Below are 17,836 nucleotides of genomic sequence, written 5' to 3'. Positions count from 1 at the left end.
TATCCTGCCCAGTCCTCCCCTACAAATATTCTTTGAATAACTCTAAATCAGACCCCTCCAAAAACTGACCAAAAAATAAAAAAACCCTGCCTTGTAACTGCTTTGTAATTTAAAGGCAAAATGTAGTGACTCATTTCTGAGAAAAAACTTCAATGGGATTTACTCTTAGATGAGCAGAGGACTATTTGAGTAATAAAAAATGAGCACTGCACTATTCAATTTCATGCCTGTGTCAAGTTGAGGAATTCAACATTTGGCCTAACTGGTAAGAAGGAAGATAACTATTGTAAGTATAGAAAGGGGACCAGTAAAAGTAATTGCAGGAATGTCCTTGCCTGCATAATTCACCTTGCGAATCTTTTACAAAAATAGTAGAAAATGAGCTTTCAGAACTTGTCCTTGCTTTTTGCCCCCATATTATTAATATATGGAAAAACTGGGTCACAAACACACATTATATACACACAGAGTGTAGAATGTGTGTATATAAGTATATAGAAATGATACGCAAACATATCCCCAGATCAACATCACACTTAAATTTTCACTGTGTGATTTAGTGGTTGTTATTAGCACGAAAACCATACCAACAGTACAGTCATCTGTGCTTCTGAAAAATGTAAATGTCAATTTTTGGTCTTTAAAAATTATTAAGCCTAGTAAAAGATAGCAATTTCCAGTGTTTGCTTGGTTGGTAAGATGCAGGAGAGTGAGCATTACTCCTGAGAGCTGCCATTGGTTAGCTGGAGGGAAAATGGATATCAATTATACATAATCTAAGAAGCCTCTGCATAATAATCAGGCCCAGTAGGGGCTTTGGGGCAGCTTCGTTATTCTCTTGTAAACACAAGAGCCCAGATAGACATGTCAGTCAGGAGTAGTGGCTGCAATTCTTCTTTTTTAACACCTTCACATTCTATTGCTTCAATATGCAAACAAGGCTGTTTAGCTGAGGGTTGAGGCTGTGCTAATGAGCTCCCTGCACTAACCCTGAAGTAAAAAGGTTCTGTTTCACAGCTGCTCAGAGACTAGCTCCTCTGGGCATGCTCAGGTATTGGAAAATAATTCCTTTTAAACAGAGAAACGCCAATCAGGATTTCTTGCATACTTTTCTTTTTTCTCAGCATGCTAATGCAATTACCTCATAACTTGTGAAGTTTTTATGGTGGTGGAAAAAATGTTTTGTCTTTGAATGATATATTTTTGTCGCTAAAAAGAAAAGAGGACTTGAAAAATTCAGCAGATGTAAAAATCACACCCTCCTTAATTCCTAGAGGATCATAACTCAAGGCTAATTTTCACATTTCTTTTTTAAAGGTGGACGGTCCTTTTATCCCTCCTCTTCATACATCTCTCCTGATAGCATCATTTCCATTTCCTTTAAGCTGGTCAGTGTCATAAGTGACAGAGGAGGCTCCTAGAACAATGCTGCCAACTTCATTCCCGCTTGACATCGAAAAGTCAAACTTCTGTTGGTTTAGGACCTTGGCTGTGTCCTAAAGCTAGGTTTCAGGGCATTGCTGAACTTAATCAGCTGGGTAATTGCCTTGGCAAAGACACACAGATCCCATGATAATCCTTTATGTATTAGCCGACGTTTACAACTCACGATATGAAACATGATGATTTCTCCAATATCCAATCATTCTTATGAATAAAGTAGTCTTCTGCCTGGAACAGTCAGAAATCCCCGCTGGGTTAATTTAGTGTCTGATAGAAATCATTTGGGTTTTCTGTTTAATACAGGGTGGTGTCTGATTTCTCATACAACTCTATGCAATGCTCCCTGTCTTCACTCATTCATTCTTTCTTTCCCAGGACCATGCCTTCTAGCAACGTGACACAGGAGAGCAGACCTGTAGGCAGAGCCACATAAATGTCTGTCAAGTGCAAGTTACAACTATCTCAAACCCGAACACATTCCTATGAAGGGAGACAGCACGTTTTTAACTATTTAGCAGTCAAATATTGTGATCTACTCTTTTTCACTTTGTTATCTGTTGGATTTCTAATAGCTGTCTCCATGCGTGGCAGTCCGTATTATCGAGTCAGTGGGAAAGTCTTAGCTTTGTAATATTTCAGCACTTAAATTATTTATTAAGTTAGCTTTATGGCATATTAAATCCCTGCTTAGACAGGTAGAGCTAACTCCCTTCTGCCTTCCTGAAGCTCATTAAATGGCCATCATGACTGGACAAACTTAATTGTGTTACATCCAAATAATTCTGTCATTTAGATTCAAATCCAAGGCAAGTGGCCTAACAAGAATCTCAGTCATTTGACTGACTGGCAAATGATTAAAGTAGCCTGTGAGCAGTTTACTTATGGCATGTTGGTGAAAATTTACAAGTAAAATTAAGGAACTTATTTAAGAAGTGCTTTTGCTTGTTTTAGATTGTTTTTAAATTATGTCATCCCATTTTAGTATTAGTACTCCAACCTGCAGAAAGCTTATTTATTCATCTTATTAAAGATATATTAAAAATAGTAGTTGCCCGTTGCTACATTTATCTGTAGTTTGGAATTCAAATTTTCCAGCTCGGAGAATAAGTGACTAAAAAAACTTCTGCTTTCCATTCAGATCAGCTTTCCATATGTCAGTTTACAATTCCTCACTTCACTTTGCATGATCCAAATGATGAGGTTTTAAGCACTCTTACTATGAAATTATTCTATCATCTTATAGCTCTCAGTAAAGAAGGCTGTTGGGATAATTAAAACATTTTTCTGGGACTCAGAGAACACCCCTCTTCTGAAAAGTTCTCATGTCATTTTAGACAGGTGTCTTGGCACTAAGGTTTTGCAAAAAGCATTTAGGAATGTAGGTGCTTTTGAAAAATCTCACTAAACATTTCTCCTTTATGGAGTCATTGGCTCTTTTAGCTGGATCTCTACAGGCATTGCCCTGGTCGTGATGGTCTGCCACCCAGATGAATTCCCAGCCTCAAGGATGGTGACAGTTCCAGCACACATGGTGAGTTTTGACAATAATGGAAAACTAACAAAGGACTCCAGGAATTGGCTGTTTGAGTGGGAACTCTTCTCATCAAGCTCGGAGTGAAACCCTACAGGGTTAAGCTGAGAGAGACCAGCTTAGGCATGTAAGGAACTGACTTGAAGCAAGTGAGTGATGTTCTAGAAAGAAGTAATTCCATTAGCTAGAGATCATCTCCTGGAAATATGCATCTGATGAGGCTTAAGCATGTATGTAGTCGTTCTAGCAGCTGGATTAATCTCTGTCTCCCGGTTGCTTTTGTATCTCTCTTCTTGTTCTAAATTTCCATGTGCCCACATGTATCTGTATCTTTCTGGTGGCTTTTGCAAATCTCTCCCTATTGTTTTTCTAAGTGGCCTTTCTGAGGTGACAGTAGACTTGAAAAGGTATAGGTATACCCAGATTAAATGTACAAGATGCAACTGTGCTGAAAGATATTTATTTTTTCCTTATAGTGTTGAATCATTTTTAGGACAGCAGTTTGAACTGTGTACTAACTCATTAGCTGTGTGAGAAGGAAGACCTTAATAATCTAGAGGATTTACGTGTGGTAAGTTGTATGCTGAGAATGGCTTCAAAAGTGCCAGTGACACCTAAACAAGAAATATTAGATGCCTAATGAAGGAGGTTCAGGCTACTTGGAAGGATCTGGGGTTCAGGCCTATGGTACCTTCATTCCTCAGCTGAAAAGAAGAACAATTTTGCTATGTAGTAAAAATCTCTTTCAGTAGTAAACATTCCATTCTGATACTATTCATTTTCTACTAGTCATATATCAGATGAGAACTTAATAGATGCTACTGACTGTGGATATGAAGATATGAAGCTTTTGCTGCATTCATATACAATTTCCCATCGACCTTTTGTTCCTCCAAGAAGAAAAAATAGGGTTATGACACCAAATCTGAAAAAAAACCCTTAAAAAGACTTAACAAACTGTATTGTATAATTGGGGGAACTATGCAATGTTATTTATGTTATATTAAATATATTTATATTATATTTAAAAAGTTTAGCTCACTTGGTTAGAGCGTGATGCTGATAACGCCAAGGTCGTGGGTTCCGTCTCTGGATGGGCCACTTGCTTGAAGGTTGGACTAGATGATCTTCAGAGGTCCTTCCAACCTTACCAATTCTATGAACCTATGAAAATAAAAAAATTGAGCTACACAAAGGGCAGATGTACCTCTAATACCAGTCTTTTCCGTATGTATCACTAATATATCAATACTTATCACTTCATTCTATTTAAAAATTCATTGCATTGTACTTCAAGGTAGTGATGTTTGACTAGTGGATTTATAGCGTCCTCAAAATCAGGCAGTAAAGATTTTTATCATCACACAAAATAATTTTTAATTCTCTAAGATTTTGTAGAAGACTTTAAAGATCTCATCAAGCAAACCACTTGTTTGAAGGACTAAGCATAAAGGACATTTGGATACATTTAATCACTCTTGTGGTGCTTTTTCCTCCTTTCTAATCACATATAAAAACCTTTCTATCTTTCTATCTATTCCTTTGATTTTGTGCCTGTAGCTGTTAACACATCATGGGCAATGATGACTACTTGGTTACTGACTTTTGATGTCTAATACATCATTATATGTATAAAATAAAAAAAAAAATCTCACATTACTACTACTATAGAAAATATCATACTTACCTGATACATGACAACTGGAGGCAAGAAGTTCAAAACAGGTGGACCAGCAATCTGCTAGGAGATGCAATGCCTGTTATATGATTCTGGGTTGTGGTATAGATATTTAATTTGATATAGCTTTGATTTAGAGCATATGAATTCTCACAGTTCAGGGCTACTAGCCTGAACTGACCAGTGAGGTGGATAACTGTGAAATGAGATTTTTGCTTTCTTCTCTTGAATACATATGAAATAGTTGTTTCTGTTTAGTTCTGCTTGAGAATGATGCAAAGGATTTCCCATCCCAGCTTAGGGAATAGCATGGAGTTGCGTTATGCATTTGAAAACAAAATATTCTGGTTATGGGAACTTCACTTTTCCCTAGGAAAGTAAGTAGAATCCCCATCCATAAGAAAGCAATAGTGAAATAACTTGGTGAAATGGAATGACTACCTGAAGCTGGAGTGGGAGTGGAGAGAGATTTGGCTGAGACAGGTACCAATGCAAACCACCCGTTATGCTGGTGAGACGTACGTACGGTCCTGCTTTAGCCTCTGCCTAGGATCTCAGTGAGTCTACTGCTGGCTTTGCTAGCAATACATGTTTTAAGATTACTTGTTTATGAATATTGTTTTCCTTCCATTGAAAGAAAGAGATTTGGTTCCTAGTTAGTTTAATTAAATGTTTTCAGTGCGTAGATGTTTTCAAATTAAATACTGATTCCCTAAAATCATCCCAGGTACTGTCTTAGCTTCAGGTCATTAATTCTATTTTCTAATGCATTAATACATATGAAGGAACTTTGTTCTTTTTCTCTGTCTACCAAAGTGCCTGAAGTGAACTTTTTTCCCTCAACTCCTGCTAAAATACTAATTAGTTCAATCTCTCTCAGAGATGAGAGCCTTTGAGAGTGGGAAAACTTCTGTTTTCAACAAAAGTTTATTAAGACAGTAGTCAGTGCTCTTGATGACAGATTTAAGGAGAATATGATATTCCTATTTTTCTGAATAATATCAGAGTGAAGCTGCTGATTAAAACAGGCACAGTGTAATCAAAATTGTGCAATAATTTAACTTTACTACAACAACATTTTAAATATAAATGAACTCCCCCTGGAAGAAAAACGTTGTGGAAAATGTTATTGACATGTGCTGTTCAAACCTTCTGGAAAGTATTAGGTTTGGGCTGGACATGTTTTAGCTGTTGGTGCCAAACCCATGACAGGGGAAGTTTTAAAATAAAGGTACACTCCTGTTGCCTTGGCTCCTTACTCTGCACAGCAGGGAAGGAAATGGAAAAGCCAATACTCAGACACTTGCACAGAGCTGTAAATAGAGGAGTAACCTTGGACTGCTAGGCTTTGGTCTATCCTGGTTCTGCTGAGGAAATAAAATACAAATAAAATTCGCAGTGTATGTCTTAAAAGCAGAACTACTTACACATGCATTTGAAAAGGAGAACGTGGAAGAATTAGAAATGTATCTTCCAACGTCTTTCAGGCTCCCAATCAGACAGGCTTTGGAGATTTAACTGATTTCCCAGGTATTTGCGTATATTAAGTATAGTGACCTTAAGAGAATGGCTATAATGTAAAACACCAGATAACATAGAGTCCGTTGCATTTTCAGCTGTGGAGAAGAAGGCAGAGAGGCAATTAGGAATAATATGCCTTTAAAAAATTTGGATACTGAGCATTTAGTGACACAGTAGAGAGAGTGACACCACCAAACAAACAAACAAACAAACAAACAAAAAAACCCCCAAACCCCAAACCCCATGACCTAAACAGCCAGACAAACTATTACACAAGATATTTTTAAATATGTGCTTTTGTTTGGGCTGAAAATATTAATGATATCTTATAAGTTCCTGATAGAATTGTAACTTGTACCTTAAAGTTGGAATATCAAATACCTATTGCAACAAAACAATAAACAAGCTTTTTTTTTGAGATAAACATTATGAATTGTTGACATAAAAAATATTTTTTCTGAATTATATTTTTATTAATGGGTAGTAATTCCTGACAAAGTCAGAGAAAAAAATATACATAAATTTGGAATGTAGATTAATGGGTCCAAAAATGACTAAATGTTTACAGATGTTAATATATGAAATTCCAGGAACAAGTAGAAACAACAAAGAAGGATATTGTTACTGTCTCCATGTCACATATAAGGCTCTCTGACCAAGCAATTAAGCAATTTGTTTAATGTTATTTGATAAAATACCATATATACTGAAGAAAGGCTGGAAGCTTGTGGAGGAAATTCTGGTTGTGCTGAATAACAGAGATCTGTCCATGATTTCAATCTTTACCCTGCACCTAGGCTATGCTTTTAGATGGGCTGTCTTCTCCTTTAGCTTAGCTTGGTCAATTATTTCCGTAATAACCCGGGGGAATTTGGAAGGAGAGATATTAGATGTTAAGAAAACTATTTACATTGTGAAGACAGAATGCATTTCATACAGCGAAGCCTTGTCCCTCGCATGCAGTTGCCGTTGTTCTAAAAACCCTGAGGAAGGAAACAATAGTGGTGTTAGACAGTGTTTTGAGTCTGTCGTGAACCAGAATTTTCACACATAGAATGATAAGGTACATTTCCCAATAGCCATATTCGATTCAGCAAGTCCTTTAAAAAAGTTTTGCTTTGGGGCAATAAAACAGTTATCCCTTTAGTATTGCCAAATGCTATCTTTTGTAAGTCATTTATTTAAGTAAGAAAACTGAAGGTCTTTTTTTACTGGCCCTTTCATACCGGTCCTTTTGAAAATGGGAACATGTTGAGTTACACAAGCTCTCTCAGCTTTTATTATTCTAAGATTATTTTAATATGCCTAATCTGCCTCCAGCACTGGCCTTAGCCAGTGAGACCTTATGTTAACATCTTGCAGGGCCTCCAGGGGAGGCTCTTGAGAAATCGCTTTATTTTTTACAACTCTTACTTCCCCCTCCTTCCTCATTTTGCCTGCTTTCAAGCCATTGACAGGTTGCATCACAAAGTAAGATTGTGTTGTAGCCCTCCTGGGGATTAATGCTGGAAGAGAAATGAAAATAAACAGAAGATGGTGGTTTCTCAGGCTATTTCACAATTTTGATCTGCACTAGAGCATTTTTTTTGATTAACTTTTCAGTGGTTTGACTGCATGTAGAAAAAAAAAGAAAAGGGTAGGAAAGACTAGCTTCATGGAGGAGCAGTGAAAAGTGGCAAGAGAGGAAGGTCACAGTCATGGCTTCCTAAGTGCCTTCAAACTGCAGGCCACCTCCTAGGCACTTGTTCCCACCTACATCCTGAAATCCCAGGGTCTGAATTCAGAGACTCTCCCCCAGAAATCTCACTGTTTCTCTGGGGTCCTCCTGCCATGGAATGCATTTTACTGATGCTGCAAAATCAAATTTGCCTCCAGGGCTGGAATGCCTTGAACTAGGTATAGGTCATAATATCAATCATCTCCAAAACTGTTGTCCAACTTGGTAAACATTGTATGAGGTCCAGGAATGATCCAAGGCAGTATCTAAAGGTCAAAGACATCTAAGACAGATATATTCTCAAATGCCCTCTTGTCCAATGTCACGAGCCATTCAGGACAGCAAATCCTGCAATTGACTGCATTGTAAAGAAGATAAAAAGGAAGGGGAGGAGAGGGTTAATCTTTTACCAATTTATTTAAATAGGTCAACATTTTCATTTTAACTCTCTCTTCTTTATTTTACATTTCAAAATTATACTCTGTAGAGACCTGTCTTTCTTCCCCCAGGGATTTGAATATTGGGTGAAGGGGGAGATTGATTTACTTCTGAGTGCAAGGAAGGAATGTGTTGGAAACTAATACCCTGTGGAACTGAATTCAAAGCCACGTCTGTGTTCTTCATGGTGTGTGACTATATTGAGGGACTGGAATAATGTCCTACAGACCATCTGAGAAGAATGGGAGACAAGGACTTGTGATAATAACTTTTTATCTTTGATGTTCCCCCAAATCTACCTGACTAACCAGGATGATACTTTTCACCAGCAGGGACTTCACTGGTGGGTCAGCCTGCTTACCTAAGAGAAATATTTAGCGTGAGATTTGCTGAGAATGTTTCCTTTCCTTAGGTTCTATATACTGACTTTCTAGAAAGAAGGATGCAATTGTGTGATTGGGAGGTGAGGGACAGTCAAGTAAGTGAAAGTCATGTAGGAGTCAAAATTATCCATGCTCTAAGCTGTTTTGATGATTGGACTTATCCCTGTGCATTTGGTACTTTGTTTACTTCCTGTGGCTATATCTGTTTTAGGAATTTTAGAGTGCCACGGCCTAGGTTCAAGGCTGACATGTCATTCTCAGTAGGGTTATGCTGCTAGCACAGCTGCTGATGGTCCTTCTGTCTCATTAACCAGCGATACTCGGCGATGTCTGGGTGCATTCAGGGCCTGGCCTGGTCTGGGGATAATTCCCAGTGACAGGCTGGAAGTAAGAGCTGGACTGTGCTGGACTCCTGGATGGACATGAGCAGGGGCTGTGCCCTCCCACCTCAGGACACAGAGCTCTCCCTGGCAGTTTCACTGACTAGTGTAAATGTCAGATTTTACACATTTGTTGCCTTCCTGCCTCTCAGAGGTGACGAAAGGGTCTTGGACCAGCTATGGGTTAACCCTCTGCTAGTGCTGGCTGTGAGCTCCCCTGCCATGTGGTGTGGCTGCAGCCACATGGTTTACAGCCACCATTCAAAAGCTTGATTGACAAATGAAACTTGGGGACACATTGATTTTGTTGAGCAGCACTTCAGTGTTAAAATACTTCTGCACAGAAATCTTGTAAAATGAAGTCTTTGTCTACTTACAGACTTTGGCATGTAAATCCTGCTTGGTCATTGGTCATAAATGCTGAGATGCTTCCTGAAGGCTTCCCAACTCAGCAGGTTGAGGGATCATTAATTGCTCTAGGCTTGGGTCTAACTGACAGATCGTCTAAACTCAGCTGATCTTGAATAAGCCAGTCACATCCTATATCCCAACTGAAATGTCTGTTTAAAATGGGGGTGAATTTGGGGAACTTGATTTTATTTGAGATCATAGAAAAACCAGATAACTGAAGCAGAAATGTGGAATTAGCCTGCTTGTGGCTGAGTTGATTTGAAAATTAAAATCTATTATAAATCTTTTTGTTTCTGTATTGGTAAGACATGCATAATTAGAAATTTTGAAGGCATTGCTTTGCAACATCGCAGAAGCGATTTAGATGCTTACAAAGCTTTTGTGTATAGAATTTCAGTCACTTCATAAATCCTTTTCACAGGTTTATTTAACTGTCACACCTGCAGCTCGCTTCCGTAGCCTTCCAGCAAAACTCTGTTTCCTGAAAATAAGAAAACAATGCTGGGTGGGTAAAGGTAACTGTTTTTATTGATATTTTTGTTACGGTCAGACTGTGTCTAGCAGAACCCTTCCCTTCCCTCACTCTTTTTGTATTTCCTCTGCAGAGATCAAGTGCAATCACAGACACAGTGAAAAGGTTTCGAGGACTCAAAGGGCTTAGCAGGAGGTACTGGAGTGGTGGCTGGGCTACTGAATCCAGGGAAAGCGACCTGCGTTAGGCAAAAAGCGGGTTTGAACTGAGTAATGTTTCCTCCAAAATGAATGACCTGGCCCCTGTGGGGCTGAGCTCTGACAGCCTCTCCCACAGAAGGTGCTTCACTGTTTGCAATGTGTTTAAGTCATCCTGAAACAGACCCAGAAGATAAATTATGCTGAGGCACAATGTCGAGGACGTTTACCTGAGTTTCAGAGTACTGCGAAAAGTAACCCAGAATACTCTGTCACCCTGTGGTGGGGTATTCTCTGCTGGGGACTCTTCAGAAAAGCCTGGCTTCAAATCCCATAGGCAGACGCTGTAGTTTGGATAACACAGCATATGCTGCGGTGATCGGTCCAGTGCATAAACCAGTGGGGATTATCCTGCAACGGATTTGTAAGCCTAGTCCCTCATTTCCTTGGTCTTTCCTGACTGAGTGCATTTAGGTGTTTCATTTTGTCTGCTAGGGAACGCTTTGTGCAAATGGGAAAAGATGCTTTCCTTTTTCTGTTCTATTGCAGAAAATATTTTAACTTTGTTTCTCTTCAGCCTTTTTTTCCTTCTATTTTGTTGTTGTTTCCATGTTGATTTGGGTGGAAAGGGGAAAGAATGGATTCAGTAGTCAAATGTAGGATTTAACTGTGTATACATCCTTACTCTCAGGTCACATAAGCCCTTTTGAAATACCATCCTTTGTCCTTACTAAAGGGGAAAGCTCTTTCTTCATGTTAATTAACAAAGGTTAAGTAAAGCATATTACACTCTGATTTATACAGGGCTGTTGCAGCTTACTTAAGTGTTAGTAGGTCAAGGAAAACAATGTATCCTTCATAATGTCTTATTTTGACCTGCTAACAAATGTTAATAAATCTGTTTCATTCAATGCTTTTTTGTGTGTGCATGTAAGTGTTAAGGACTAGAAAAGAAATGCCGTATATTAGAAGAAGGTCCTTCAGCAAGTGTCATTTAAATGAACAGCGATAAAACAGAAAATACCAGGATATATTAAACATTCCCCATAAAGGACACAGTAAAGACTTTATGTACAATATTTCTGCAACACTTTTATTTTTTTAAACATTCCTGTACAACAATTCATTAAAGTCAGACAACTCTATAAATTAACAATTGGTTGGTTTCATCAAAGTGTTCATAATGAATAGTTATTTTTGTTTCAGAGGAGTGTGAACAACCAAGTGACAGTCCTATCAGTTCTTTTTTGGCAAATTTTGAAGGTGAGTTTTACCATCTTTAGTAATTTTCATTATTTATACAGAAGAGGATAGGCAGTAGACATTACATTTATTGACATTATATGAGCATGTATTTGCCCGTTGACTCTTGGTTGTATATTATTGCACTAGCAATGGTCTATCACCCAATGATGCTATGTGCTATACTGTACAAACAGAAACAGGAAGGAAGAAAATCCTTCATCCTGCAGCTTGCAACTTTTAAATGTGAGCAGACACAACAGGTAGGTGCTTCACAACCAGAGGAAGCATAAGGAAACAACAAGGCAGTGCAGAGCTGCATGTGTGCCAGTGATCTCCGTGCACCAGCTGCCTTGCCAATGAAGGGCTTGAAACTTGGAAATGCTTGTTTGTGAATTTAAGATGCTGGCAACATTGGGACCTAGTCCATGGGAGCTAGTAAAGGGAAAGGTGAAGAGTTCATGGCTGATGAGGCAAGAAGTGGTAGTGCTGGAGGTACACAAAGAAAGGAGTAAAGTATTAAAAGCAAAAAATTCAGGAAATTGTTGCAAGGCTGAGCACATATGAAATCTCAAGCAGTTATAATGAGATGAGATTAATGAGTGTTTTAGCAGTATCCCAATATTGCAATGTTGCTCTACAATGTTTTCTCAGTGTCAAATTCATCACCTCTCAATGCCCTTTTCTCCAGAGGGGCCTTCTTTACAATGCAAAAGATAATAAAGGTCCCCTGAAAGAGGGAAAGAGATTGTTCCAGCCACTGTAGAAGACAATCACTGCTCACTGCCAGAACATGTAGTAAGTATAGGAAAGAAAAGGAAGATGAAAAGATCACAACTATAGGCTGAAAGTACTCTTGCTGAGGCAACTTTCAAGCTTTTTTTTCCCTTTCTTTGTCCCTTTTATTTTATAGATTGCAAGGCTCTTCAACACATTACTAGTAGTCAGAATATCTTACTGTGTTGTTTTCAAATTCTTATGTGGATAGATTTGTAAGTGAAAAAAGCCTCTATGTTTGTTAAAGCATGTGCTATTCTCCACTTAACTAAGGAGATGAAAAGTCACAACTGTGCTATGATGTTTTATTAAAATATCAAAAAAGCAAGTCATCAGCACAAGCCAATTAAATAATACTTCTTGTCTCCAGATTAGCCTACATACAGATTTATATTTACATGTGTATTTTTGACTGGCAAAGAAATCAGCCTTTACCCAATATAATCAGGCATGATATTCCAGAAAGATTTCCCATCTACTGTTGCTGGAAGAATTAAAAAAAAAAAAAAAAAAAAAAGTCACTCCCACACCTAAGCATTTTGGAAATCTTCAACACATTGGCACAATATCTCCATAGAATTTTAAGGTTTACAAAACAGCAAACCCAAAAGACTGACTACTTCTTAAAACTGGCATATGGGATATGGAGGTGACCATTTTAAGCATTCTTGTTTCCCTCAGCTTCATTGATGTTCAGCCCGTAGTACTCGCAAGAGTGCTTTCTTGAATGTGTGTGTGTGAATTGTCTTTCATCAGTGCCTAGAGTCGGTTTCATTTTTTAAAAATTGCCTCTAGCTACGCGGCATTATGTATTGTGCAATAAAACACAATCCCATGGATTGCATTTACAATACAATCTAATCTCATAATGACTTTGAGTATAACCTCAATGTTCTCTCTGTTTTGAGCAGGGATTGGACCAGATGACCTTCAGAGGTCCTTTCCAAATTATTTCTTCTACGATCCTATAGTCCCATGGAAATAGTTTTGAAATCAGCAATGTCTTGCCACCAGCACTCCAAATGAACCACTACAATGTTGTTGCTGGGAAGTCACTGCAATTTTGGTGCACCTCTATTTTCTGAAATAAAATTCACGGACTATAGCAAAAAGACATTAACGGTCTTCCAAAATAGTGGCTTATTCTTGCAGCAGGTCAGTTAAAGTGCTGCGGCATGTCTTTAGTATAGTAACATTTATACACTAGATTAATATTAATATAACAGAGTTGTGACTACAACATGATCATATGTGAACAAAGCACATAAATAGTTTGTTTTTGTGCACACGCTCTCTGTATTGTCATAAGCGAACTTGATTCCATGTTCAAGAAGCTCTTCAGAACTGGACAGTATTGCTCTGTGCAGTTAATATATGTGCTGGTTCTTTCTGGTGGTAAACTACAGGTACAGGTAAATCAGAATTTGGAAATCTCATTGTCTTAAATTCTTTCTTCTTTTTTCTGGCCTTGTTGGGTGTGCTGGTTTTCACAGGAAAATCACAGCTAGCACCAGCAGTTGGAGGATTATCTGTCAAATGCTTAGCCAAAATGCTTATCCATGAACCCATCCCACCTGAGAAGTGTGGGGAAGCAGTAGTCTTCTGTCCAGTGAGAGCATCCTCCACTGCATATTGTAGTGCCTGACAGTTGAGATCAGCTCTTTGCATTGGTTTGAATGCATGTGAGTGGGCCTTATGTGAACGGTTTGGTGCCACTGCGTGACATTGTTGGTGAACTGCTTGCTGTATCTTTCTGCTTGCATACACGACAGAGCCTCAGTCATAGCATTCGTTATACCTTTCCATTGCGATTCTCTCTACCCTTTGTTGACCAATGCTTTTCAGTGTAGCTAGAGTGTCTGAGAGGTGCCCCAGCATGCCATTGAAAAATTGTCTTATATAGTAAATAGATGAAATGCATCAGGGTAGCTCATATATTAATTTCATAGTCTGTCCTCAAACACAGAAAATGAGTAGTATAAAAGGCTGGCAAAGCTACAGTCCATGGTGTACTAAGTAACTTCCACTGACAGGACTATTAGCTGTCCCGCAAAACACAAATTTTGGAACTGAAATACTCTGGACTGGGTTGGAAGTACCACCGGGAACCTGAAGGTCAAAGCCAAGGATTAGTGAGCACAGAGTGGAAGTGAGTAACTGATGGTTCATGGGATCAGCAATATGAACAGGAGAGTTGGACATTTGCGTATTTTAAAACCCTTACAGATGAGGAGCAGAAAGAATTATCAAGATGAAGATACAACCTGACTGGAGTATTTAGAGTGAGTAACTAGAAGGAGAGCATTGTTAGAGAGATCTGAAAAACATAGTATGAGAGAGTGGAGTCTCCAGAGAGAGAAAAGGGATAGAAATATGACTTCTTTTCTAATTATGTTGCATTTAACCTTGTGGAAGCCTGTGATTCTTCACAATTCATATTAGTTTTCAGAAGGAAATTTAAAGCTATGCACTTATGTTCTGTTTCCTAAAATCAAACTGGCTTATTACAATACTAATATATACTGTATTGTTGCGCACAATGTCATAAATCTTTACATTTTACTTTTCTTTCAGCCATCAATCTTGTATTGTTATAGTTATAATATTAGAGGAGAACAGGAGGTGATATTAAAGCCTGCAGAGGAAGACACATTTATGTCCTGGTAAGTTTTAGGGTAGGTTTAGATATGGTGGAGTAAAATAGTTTCATGGCTGAGATCAGGGATTTTTGAGTAAGGAAGTTCACTAGGATTATTTTTAAATCTTGATTGTGAAGGGGTTGTGTCGTGAACACTGTTCTTGGTGTATGTTGTACTATATACTACGTTCTTTGAAATTTACACCAGCTATTTATGTTAAGAACTCTATATCTTTAGAAATACCTTATGCTCTTTAAGCTACAGTTACGCATGTGGAAAGATGCATTTTTTAAAAAAAGATCTCTATTAATGAGGCAGAGACCTTTCATTTTGATGTTGATGTTGTCTTTTCTATGCTATAGTATATTTTCTAAAGTATAAAATATAAAGTGCATTAAAATCATTTAGCGCTCTTACAGCGTTAGTGCAATTTGATATTTCTGAAACATACTTGTTTTGATAAGTTAACTAATTTCTGAGGAATGTTTGGTTTCAAAAGCAACATTTTCTGAGGATATAAATGTTCTCAGAAATCTTTTAAAAAGCTAATTTGCTAATTGTGTGCTTATTTAGCATCCCCTATTTGTGACACTTCTTTCAATTTAAAAGAGAATTAAGTGTATCAGTGATCATGCATGGTGAGCCCTAGTAATAATGAGACATTTAAAATAAAAGATGTAACTCAGAATTTTTAACAAAAAATGTTTTCATCAAAAATAATACTTTTGAATTTTTCCAGTGTAGTATCATTTTTATTCGCAAACTGATTCCCTTCTGGGAGATCTACACTCTGATTCCTACTAGTAGTAAATCAATACAACTCAGCTGACTTTCGTGAAATTGTATCACTGTGAGCCAGCTATGAATCTGGTCCATCTCTTCCATTAAAATTAATGGAATAAAGATGTGTCCACATGACCTAGAATACTTTGAATCTATAATTTCTTGAATTGTGTCAAAACAATGCTTTTAAAAGCATATATCTTTTCATATGTGATGTGTGTGTGTGAGTATTAAATGTGCTGAATGGCCTAAATGTAAACTGTGATTAATTATTCCCATATGAACCCTGTCTATTTCCACTCTGTTGGTTAGTGTATTATAAGAGACTGTTTTCAACAAGGACTTGGCATCTTCTTGAAAACTGGATTTGGATGTGGCAGTGAGAAGGAACACCATAGAAATAAAAAGGTTAATCAACTTAAGCCAAAAGCCACAGCTCAAACTCCACACTCTTATAAAAATAAATAACTTTACCAGTATTAATTTCTTCTGATGTTAACCAGCAGTGTGAAATACAGACACGTTTTAAAAAATCTTTGCTTTTACTGTTTACCATTTCTGCGTTTCACAAAGTGCAAATAAAATGATCCAGTTTTCCATTATAAATCATTTATAAAGGTAGAATCTGCAATATATACTTGTGTTGAGTAGTCCCTAGTCCATGGCTATTCTGTGGGTAAGGTTGTCAGATCTGGTCTTGTATCTCTGGGGAATTTTATATTTTCTTAATCTTTTCAGGGAAAGTAGAAGGTGATATGAAATAATTCTATTCAAATTAGCTTTCACAAAGTAGGTCTTAAAAATAGATTTTTCCTCTTCTAGATTTTATTTAGGTGCTAAGCAAATTAATAGTGTTGCTCACTTGGATGTTAGAATAACATATGGACTAAAGTGGCTGTTTGTTATGAGAACACCAAACAGATGCTGAATGAGATAGGACTGTTTTTATCCATCTTGCTGCAGATAGTACTGGCTTATAAATAAGGGAATTGAGATATTGCATAAGAGCTGTTGCTTTCATATTTTCAGAACTTTTCTTCATAAATGTGGTCTACACTCTTGCACATGTCTTTTCCTCCTGTTCTTAGTTGCCAGACTTCTGGCACAGTGAATTGTGAATTATGTCCATATGGATATTCCTGTTGTCTCTGAAGAATGCATTTTGTGTATTGTTTTGGATGGCTTGACTAAGTTCATTCCCTTTGCTCTTGTTATGACCACAAGATTTATTGCTCTTCACTGGTTGTAAAACTCCTTTCTGATGGAGATGGATGGCAATTGCAGAAGACTGGAATACTCTGGAGAGAGTAATCTGCTAACCTAAATAACTTTACTTTCAGCCTCTATCACTCTTACATTTTAAGATACCCATAGTTGTAAAACTCCCTTAATTCATCTGAGAGTAAGAAAGTCAAGGTTTTCCCTATGTGGAACAATTTCTGTACTGCTCCTTTTTATGGAAACCATAGCCCTTTCTTTGCAGAACTCATTAAATGAGATCCAGGAGAAGCATAAGTTTTTGTCCTGAATTAGCTCCTCTTAGCTTGCAAGAACATTTCAGTGCATGAATATTGTTGAAAACATACAGATTTTCCACCAAAAACTGCTTTATTTCATATTCGTGCTGCAGAGAGTATGTCTGTCACTGTGTGATATTGGTATGTACATGCAAAATATCAATGCAGAAATACACTGCCAGACTAGTCTGAGTCTGTCCACTGCAAGCAACCCAGGAATAAGCTGTTAGAGCATTCACTGGATCTATGTATACATTATATATGACAATTTATATAAATAATTCTAGATCTGTAATATTTGCAAATCCTGCAGACTTTACATAGGCCATGAGTTGTTGTGGTACTCCCATTTGAACCCAGGTAGCATCTCAGGATAGATTCCCGTGGATTTTGTAGTTACTTTCATGGAGCACTAGCAGCAGAATGGTTTGGAGGCAACATCAGGAGATCAGTTTATGACCATATGATAAGTGTACAGCTCACCTGCACTTTAATCTCTTAATGAAAAAGTCCTGCATGTTTAAAAGCAGGGCATTCACAACAGCTAATTTAGCCTTGGGGTTTTTGATTCCTAAGCTGTCCCTGTGCTCGGCAGAGAGAGAGAGAGGCTCCAGCAGCAGGTATTTCAAAGCAGTAGCCAGGAGACATCGCATAAAGCTAGCCCCTGAGGCCAAGGATGGTCTTTGTGAATACCCTCCACTGTGGCT

Source organism: Rhea pennata, chromosome 2 (genome assembly GCF_028389875.1).
Source record: "Rhea pennata isolate bPtePen1 chromosome 2, bPtePen1.pri, whole genome shotgun sequence".
Lineage (NCBI taxonomy): Eukaryota > Metazoa > Chordata > Aves > Rheiformes > Rheidae > Rhea > Rhea pennata.
The sequence above is the reverse complement of the archived record's forward strand: the minus strand, read 5'-3'. Positions refer to the sequence as shown.